The sequence below is a fragment of the Lactuca saligna genome, chromosome 4 (genome assembly GCF_052625555.1).
Source record: "Lactuca saligna cultivar CGN05327 chromosome 4, ASM5262555v1, whole genome shotgun sequence".
Classification (NCBI taxonomy): domain Eukaryota; kingdom Viridiplantae; phylum Streptophyta; class Magnoliopsida; order Asterales; family Asteraceae; genus Lactuca; species Lactuca saligna.
The window spans coordinates 314,043,424-314,053,240 of record NC_136420.1 but is presented as its reverse complement, the minus strand read 5'-3'; the positions used below and the strand labels follow the sequence as shown (position 1 = coordinate 314,053,240).

Genomic DNA, 9,817 nt, shown 5'->3' with positions numbered 1-9,817 from the left:
CTGAAAACATATTCCCTAACTAATCAAAGTTTCTTGTCCTGAGTCATCTCCTGTCTTCTCAATCCATGACGATCACAATTCACAAGGATCCTCGATCATCACCATTCTTGATTCTCCTAACTCATAATCCCGTCATCGATTATGGCTTCTCAAGAAACACAACGATCATCAACTACATCAATATGTATCAATTTTGGAATTTCTTTATATATATATATATATATATATATATATATATATATATATATATATATATATATATATATATATATATAAGTAGGATAAAATAAAAACACCAAAAATGTTGAAAAGCGAGAACAAAGTATACTCATTTGCAATTCCATGTATTTATTTGTGGAGAAATGATAAATTTTTACGCCTTTAATTTCAATTGAAGGGAAAAAACATATTTATGTTGATTATGCTTAAAAATTTAGCATTTCTCCACAAATGAATATTTGTAATCACAAATGAATATATATGTTCTCGCGTTCTCAAACTTTTAGGTGTTCTTATTATTATTATTATTATTATTATTATTATTATTATTATTATTATATATATATATATATATATATATATATATATATATATATATACCTGCCGTATTCGTATCTTGAATATTTGAATTTTTCAGTTTCCCGTTTTTGTTCCGTATCCGTTTCCCGTTGTCATATCCGTTTCCATGCAACTTAGGTTTCTCCTCATTAAGTAGGGAGGCGGTGTAATCACGATTGAGTGTGTCATCAATGTTGAGGTCGAACCCGATATCACCATTTGACAATGTCTAAGAGGTATGAGATGTTTTGGTTCTTTTCCAACCACAATATAATCTTCTAGTATGTGGACTACATGCCATTTTTTGCACTTTTTGAGAATCCTTCAACTCTTGGCCAATTTGCAACCTTTTCACTCTTTGTAACTGTAAATTTCAAGTGTCTTCCCCAAAATGGTTGCATTGTTTTCCCCACGACACCAATCTCACTCTCACTTAAAGTAGTTAAACAAAACATTAAATTCCATAACAACTTTGTTCATATTCCTCCACTTTGTGCAGAGTTGATCTTTTGGCCGCTACTCTCATTTGTTCATTTAAGCGATGAAGCATTTTGTTAATTTTGGTAAAAGAATTTGGCCCTTTTTTTGTTGTTGTTGACCTTCGGGTCCTTGAACACATTGAACCATATCAATGCCAACGCCTTCTTTTCCCGTCGGAGTCCAACATATGTACCAGGCTATCCCCTTTCGTGCATCAGGTTGAGGCTCGAATTGAGGCTAGAGTTAGGATTATATTTGGGTTTCTTGAAAATTCTCATAAGCGTTAAATTCAGGTTGAGATTGAAATAGGGTGCAGGATGGGATTTGAATTGGAATTAGGTGTCGGGTGACGATTGAAGTTGAAATTGAGGGTCGAGATGAGCTTGGAATTGGGTTGAATACGATAGATAATATCCTCTCATACCACCAAAACAGTGCATTGATGGTGAACAGAATGGTTTATCCATTTATGGTCTAGAATGGTTTATCCATTTTTGGTTGTTAGGGTGTTTTGGTGTAGTTTCAGGATAACATTTTGGGGTGTGAATGGATTTGAAAGTGGTATGAATATATTGAGAGAGGAATGGAATAGAGAGTGATTGACATGGTGTAGGTAGATTTTATTTATATATATTAGACGAAAAGTAGGTAAAAAATTAGAATTTTTGAAGGTAAAAATGATAAAAAAAAAAAAAAAAAAAAGATTAAGGGAAGATATCAAGGTTTGGGTGCGTCAAAAATCTGCCGAGTTGAGCTCCTAAGCTTGGTATGCTAAGGTTGTCGCATGGTGTTTTTGAGCCGCAAAACTGAGCTCCTTGCCGAGGCGACTCCAAGAGTTACCGTCACACAAACAAAGAGTCTACTTGATAATATAACATGTCTATGGACCGGTCTTACTTTGTAAAATGAAAAATTGGTATTATATGATAACTTTTTAGATACACACCTTTTTTATTGGCTTGGAATATTGTAGGGGGTGTTTGTTTTATCTTTTAAAATATCTTTTAGCTTTTAGGAAAAGATAAAAGTTAAAAGATATTTGGTAAAAACAAAAAATATTTTAAAAAAACTAATTTTCAGATATAAGAAAAATGAATTTTTTTAAAAAGTCAGGAAAACATGACTTTTTGCAACTTCTCCAAAAAGTTATAAAAATGACTTTTATCTCTCAAAAGCTAAGCCAAACACCCTTAAAGCAGACTATCATCACACAAACAAAAATATAATATAGACAAAACTGCACAAATGGTCCCTGTGGTATGTCAAAAATTGTCACTTTGGTCCAAAAAGTTTGGACTAGCACCTGTGGTCCAAAACTTTCATTTTGTTGCGTCTTTAGTCCAATCTGTTTTATTTTTTTTCAAAATGACGGATTTACCCCTGCTAATATATTTTTTCTTTTTTCTTATTTGTTTTCCTTATTTTCAGATTAAAAACACAATAAAATAAAAATAAAGTAGATCTCTCTATCTCTCTCTAAAAAAAACAAGAAAATAAAAATAAATCTCACTCTTTAACACACACACACACACACACTCTCTTTCTCTCTCTCTCTCTCTGTCTCGTTCTTCTTCCCCAATATTTCTCATTCCCTCTTTGTTTGTTCTTTATGGCTCTAAAGAACACTTCATAAAGCCCATAAACCGGTGCCATCGCCGGAAACTGGTGTCACCGACGGAAACCACTATCATCCAAAATCATTGTCGACGCCACCACCATCTTCATCATTGGCGCCACCGCCTTCAACCCCACCTTCAGTCCCCATCGTCTCTGTCACTAGCAACCTCCAACAAATCTGAAAGTCAACATCACCTGTAACAAATCCTAATCGATTGCCCCCATCGGAGATCGTTTTGTCACTTTCTTTGTTCGTCTTCTCCACCGGAAACCATATCCATAACCCCGATTTTTGACAAAAACTATCACTAACTTCTGAAACCCTAGCGTCGCCACCTTATCTCATATGGATTAGGGTTTTGAACGAAGAAGAAGGACATCGTCGATTTGTGAAGACAACGACGTTTACAGATCAGGAACGCCGTCGATCTTGAGGGTTTCTAGACGAAGCCACCTTCGAGAATCTGAAATGCATCCTTACAAAGCTTGAATTGATAGATCTGGTGGCGACGATTCAGATCCTCCTCCGTCCAGATCTGGAAGCCAGTTTGTGGGATACCACCGTCAGAAGCAAACATATTGCCTCTCGCCGCTTTTCATCTTCTCCTCTGACTTGATTGTTCCTCAGCAAAACCTAGCTCGAAGCAAACCCTTATTTACATATCTATTTCGATTGCCGGAGAAGAAACAAAGAGCATGCCGGTGAGGGTTGAGATCGAAGGTGTTCCAACGAGAGAGAGATAGAGAGAGAGAGGAAATGGTGATCGGTGGTGGTGGTGGTGTTTACAGGAGAGAGGACTGAAAACAAATTTCTTTTTTTTTTCTTTTTTGTTTAATTTAAATAAAAAATATAACAAAATTAAAAAAAGTAGAAAATGAAATTAAAAAAGGGCAAATCTGTCATTTAAAAGAAATCAAAGTAATTTGAATCAAACTCGTAACAAAATCAAACTTTTGAACCACTGGTACTAGTCGAAACCTTTTTGGACAAAAATAACAATTTTCGACAAACCACAGGGACCATTTGTGCAGTTTAGTCTATAATATATCCAATCTTATATTTTCTAATCACTAAATTTGGCATAATTCATCATCCTACATGAGTTGATATTTTACCTATCATAAACTATTTTTTGCTTGTTTGTAGTAAATTATTCACTTAAATAACATTATAAATTAACATAAATCATATATGACCAACTTCGAAAAGATTCAAATGAAATGTGATGGAAGTGTATCTTTCGTCATTAAAACAAAATCCAGATGACGTCTATCAATCATCAAATATCTAATAAGCACGTTACACATTCCATAGTGGAAAATGGTTCCCACTGGCTACACTCAAAAGGCGATGACCAAGAGTTTTCATAGTCATGAAAACAAGGATTTTATCTGTAGACCCTCTATACTTTTATATTTTATAAAACAGCAATAACAAGATAAGAGTATCTCACTAAACAAACAACTAATCCTATCAACCACCATGTTCACCTTCCCTTTACCACTCTTTTCTTTCATGCTAATCCTCTTCTCCACCGCTACCACCACCACCGCCCAACCATACAAACCCACCGACTACTTCCTCCTCAACTGCGGTGGTGCAACCACCACTTCCGACCGGAAATGGGACACTGATGAACGTTCCAAATTCTTACCCTCAACCACCTCCTTCACCTCCACCCCGAACAACCCAAACCCCTCCGTCCCCGAAATCCCGTATTCCACCGCCCGAATCTTCAACACTTCATCATTCACCTACACTTTTCCGGTGACGAATGGCCCTAAATTCCTCCGCCTTTATTTCTACCCTGCCACCTATTCCGGCTACCAAGCAAACCAATCTTTTTTCTCTGTATCATCCAACGGTTACACTCTCTTATCCAACTTCAGCGCTTTCCTAACTGCATCCTATCTAGAAACTAAGCTTGTTGGTAGTCCCCCGATTCCCAACTTTATCAAAGAATACCTTATATATGTAAGCGACACCCAATCGTTAAATGTCACTTTTACCCCTTCCCCTAACTCCTACGCCTTCATTAATGGTATCGAAATCGTTTCACTACCCGAGAACTTATATTATAAATCAAAAAAGATGAAGTACGTCGGTCAAACTTCTGGACCAATGATCAAAGAGGACACGGGTCTCGAGAATATTTACCGGTTAAACGTAGGTGGGAGTCAGATTTCCCCCAAAAATGATACCGGAATGTATCGATCGTGGCATCAAGACGATAGATACCTGTTCCCGGTAACAGCTCTCGGGAAAACGCCAGATTACCAGTCTCCGATCATCTACACTGCCGACACACCGAATTACACTGCACCTGAGCTGGTTTACGCTACCCAAAGGAGCATGGGTCAGTTGTCTGAACTTTACAATCTGACGTGGCTACTTGAGGTGGATTCCGGGTTTTATTACATGCTTAGGCTCCATTTTTGTAGTATTATAGAGGGATACACGAGACTAGGTTCTGCGGCATTTAAGATTTTTATTAATAATCAAACGGCTGAAGAGCATGTTGATCTGTTTTACTGGACTCAAGGTACCGGGTTTCCTGTGTTTAGGGATTATGTCGTATTTGTGTATGATTTTGATGGTAGCGGAAGAAAACAAGACATATGGCTTGCTTTGGCTCCTAAGCTTGATGCCCGGCCACAATACAGCGATGCTTTTTTGAACGGCTTGGAAGTTTTCAAGCTTAGCATGAAAGGTAATCTCGCTGGCCCCAACCCGGAGCTCCGCCCTACACCACCACCTCCATCACCACCATCGCCTTCCCGAGAAAAGAGAACTCTGCCATACGCCGCCATAATTGGCGGCATTTGCGGAGCGTTAGTACTCATGTTGTTAGTTTTAGGTTTTATTTTGTTCCGGCGAGTGAAACGCTCCGGCGACATGTCATCCGATCAGCAAAAATCAAAAGATTCCGGCCTTCCGTCAGGTAGGTGTCGCCGTTTTACAATTCAGGAAGTGAAAGATGCCACCAGAGAATTTGATGAAACTCGTGTAATCGGAAGGGGAGGGTTTGGTATGGTGTACATAGGGTACATCGACAATGATAAAACAGCTGTCGCTATCAAACGACTAAACGCCTTATCCCAACAAGGTTTTCACGAATTCCAAACGGAAATCGGATTGCTTTCAAAATTACGCCATGTCCAACTTGTGTCCTTAATCGGATACTGCGATGAGGAGGGTGAAATGGTACTTGTGTATGATTACATGTCAAACGGGACATTACAAGATCATTTATACAAAGGAAAAAACCCAAATTTACCATGGAAACAACGTTTAGAAATTTGCATCGGTGCAGCGAAAGGGTTGCATTATCTACACACAGGTGCAAATCGCGCCATTATTCATCGCGATGTGAAATCAACTAATATTTTGCTCGATGAAAATTTTGTGGCGAAAGTGGCGGATTTTGGTTTGTCGAAGTTAGGGCCAAAAGAGAAAGGGGTGGATTATGTTAACACAGCAGTGAAAGGGACACTTGGGTATATGGATCCTGAATATTACAAATATCAACAACTTACAGAGAAATCTGACGTGTATTCGTTTGGGGCTGTATTGTTAGAGGTGTTGTGTTCGAGGCCAGTGATCATAACCCGAGGGGTTCCCGATGAAGAGATGAATTTGGCTGAATGGGGGAGGAAAAATTATGGAAAGGGGACGTTGCATGAGATAGTTGATAAGAGAATAAGAGATGAGATTGCTCCTAATTGTTTGATGAAGTTTGGTGAGGTCGCAAATAGTTGTTTGAGAATGAAAGGGAGCAAACGTCCGAAGATGGATGAAGTTGTTTGGAGGTTGGAGTTTGCGTTGCAGTTACAAGAGGCGGCTGAGAAGATAGATGGCGAGGTGTCAGGTGACATGAAAGGTGGTAGTGGCATGTCGGGAAATCAAGAATTTATGTTTCCGGTGAAAGAAGAGGATGTGAGTGTAGTTGAGGAGTATGAGTATAATTATGACTTAGAAGGGACGTCGACTGGAGTGGGAATACAACATGAATTGACATCGACTGATGGCAGCAGCCATGAAGTGTTTGTGTCAGAAAAGGTTTTACCCAGATGAAGATCAGGGGTAGCATAGGAAATTAGGTTTGGATAATCAATGGAAGTATAATAATTTAGGTTTGGATGCTTGGTTATCAGTTAAGTTGATGCTGGAGTGGATTTTAATTTGATTAATTGTGAGATCCAATTATGTATTATTATAATGTTTCACGTACAAATGTCCACTAGTCATCGATGAATGGAGTAGTTGTGTTTAGGATGAGCATCGGAACTCGGTACACGTTTTTGGAATCAGAACCGGAATCGTTTAGGAACTATCGCTTCTGGAACTGAAACTATCTTAAGTGGTTCCGATTCCGATTCCTAAAGTTATGGAACTGCCTTAAGCGGTTTCGGCTCCAATTCTTATTTTTTCGTAACCGTTGGGTACCCGCCAAAACCGATATATATATATATATATATATATATATATATATATATATATATATATATATATATATATATATATATATATATATATATATATATATATATATATATATATATATATATATATATATATATATATATATATATATAGGAATGAGTTCTATGGGAAACAAATAACTAAGGCAACATCTACCGGAACGAATAATCAAATGACACGTGTCCATTTCTTTCTTCACAAGTAATGTATTGTGGAAGTGATGTGTTGTCATGTTTTCATTGGCTCAAATATGTGTTGCCCTAATCATTTATTTTCCATATAACTCTGTCTCTCTCTCTCTCTCCCCCCCCCCCTCTCTCTCTCTCTCTCTCTCTCTATATATATATATATATATATATATATATATATATATATATATATATATATATATATATATATATATACATATATTAGTATTTCATATAAATATGTGTGTGTTACATATATCGGTTTAGAATATATTGGTCCGATTCTGTCACTTTTTTATCCAAATTAATTCGATTTGGATTGAACTAAGTTGCGATTTTATCGACAAAAGTTAACAAAGTTAATGTAACCAGGTTACCCACTCCGGGAACCGGAACCGTTGGTTCCGGGATTGGTTCCAAAAAATTAATAACTGCCTAGAGTGGTTCCGATTCCGGTTCTAACTTTCTAGGAACCTCCGATTCCGGTTCCGGTTCGGTTCTCGCCAAATGTGGCGGGTACCCACCTGTGCTCATCCCTAGTTGTGTCAATCGGATAACTCCTTTTCACTTTTATGGTTTCATACATGGTTAGTAGGTATATCAAATGAGATATTTCAAAAGTTTACAAGCGAATAAAACAAGTAGCATTTTGATACTCTTACCTAGGGGTGTAAATGAGTCGAGTTGAGCTCGAGCCTGACCAAGCTCGAGTTCGGCTCGTTTAATTTTGAGGAAGCTCGAGCTCGAGCTCGATTCGAGCCTTAAAATGAACCTTGGGCTCGGCTCGTGAACAATTTAGTGAGATCGCGAGCCTAATCGAGCCTAAACGAGCCTCCATGTGTGTGTGTGTGTGTGTGTGTGTATATACGCTCTTTTAAGCTCGTTTAGGCTCGAGAGCCCACTAACTGAAGCTCGGCTCGATCTTGTTTAATAAACGAGCCTTATATTTAAGCTCAAGTTCGGCTCATGATCGTTTTATTCGATCTCGAATCGAGCTTTCAATGAGTCGATCCCGAGTAGCTCGGCTCACTTACACCCCTACTCTTACCTCCTAAAATCATTGATCCTTCAAATTCCCCTATTAGAAAGACGTATTAGAATCGCCGGTTGTTTCCGTTGGTTAACGTCATTTCTAATGGATTTTCGACGAAAATTGGTTGGTTGGATAAAAATGTCGTTGGCAAAATATTACCGACCCTTTTCCGATGGATTTAGTGGTCGATGCCTACAATCCTTCTTTGACTTTTTTAACCACATTACTAACACCTTTTTGACCACATTACCAACGTACTTTCCACAGATACTTTTACCGATCTAACACTTTTAGCGACGGAGTACCAACAAACACATTATAGTCGTATTATCGATGGACATGTACCGACGGATTTGTTTACTTTTCAAGACAACTGGTCCCGTCAATATTTCATCGTAGTTTGAATTTTTGTAAAGTGTTAAAAACTAAAAAAAATCTAGTGTTTTTTGTACAAAAATGCAGAAAAAACCAATGGATGATACAAATATGCTAAACATATAATCACATGATAAATAAATTCTAATAAAAAGTGCTAGATCACAATACAATCTGGTGTCAAATATGTTACATGAAAAATGTCAAATACAAGTATTGGTTGTTTAGGTTAATTAGGAACATAAAACTAATTTCCGTCTGGCGATTACAAGATAAGTAGTTTCGGTTGAAAAAAACCATTGTTTGTTTGCTTAAGTGAGACTTGCCTTCCTCGTATTTATGTCATTTTCAACTCCGTTTATGCTTCGCTTTCTCACATGTTAGCTATTTCATGACACAACTTTTCCATCTAAAAAAAGATAAGACAAACATATATAGTTAGTAAACTACTTAACTTTAAAACCATTATAACAATGTACTTTTGTTTATTATAGGAACATGTTAACAATTTAATACATAACACCAACATATTGTACTTTTTATCTAATATAGCAATGTTCTCGTAAGAACAACATATTTTGAGTTTTTTTATCCTTTATAACAATCAATGTAATCAATAATAACAACATAATATATTTTTTGTCCATTATATCATTGTACTCTTAATAACTACACACTTTGAGAGCTTTTGTCTATTATACCAATCAATTTAATCAATAATAAGATTATACTATACTTTTTTCCATTATATCAATATAATAATAAGAACCACATACTTTGAGTATTTATCGATTATAGTAATCAATTTAATCAATAGTGACAACATACAGTAGTTTTATCCATTATATCAACATACTCATAATAACAGCATACTATTCACCTTATCTATGATAGATATCAATTTAAAAGTCGTGTTAAGCACGGCCGATGGAGATTTGGTTTTGGAAATTTTATAAATACATGGCCTACAGAGACGATCCTAATGTATACTAATAATTTTTATAAGAAGTAAAATATTCTAAATATAAGAAAGGGTAAATTACACGAATGATCCCTATGTTTAGGGTAACTTGCGAGTTTGGT

General features: G+C 36.7%; 1 pseudogene; it reads left to right on the top strand.

Annotated features, from left to right (window-relative positions):
* The first annotated feature begins 4,079 nt into the window (after nt 1–4,079).
* LOC145043997 (receptor-like protein kinase FERONIA pseudogene) lies at nt 4,080–6,846 on the top strand (annotated as a pseudogene).
* Nucleotides 6,847–9,817: the final 2,971 nt, after the last annotated feature.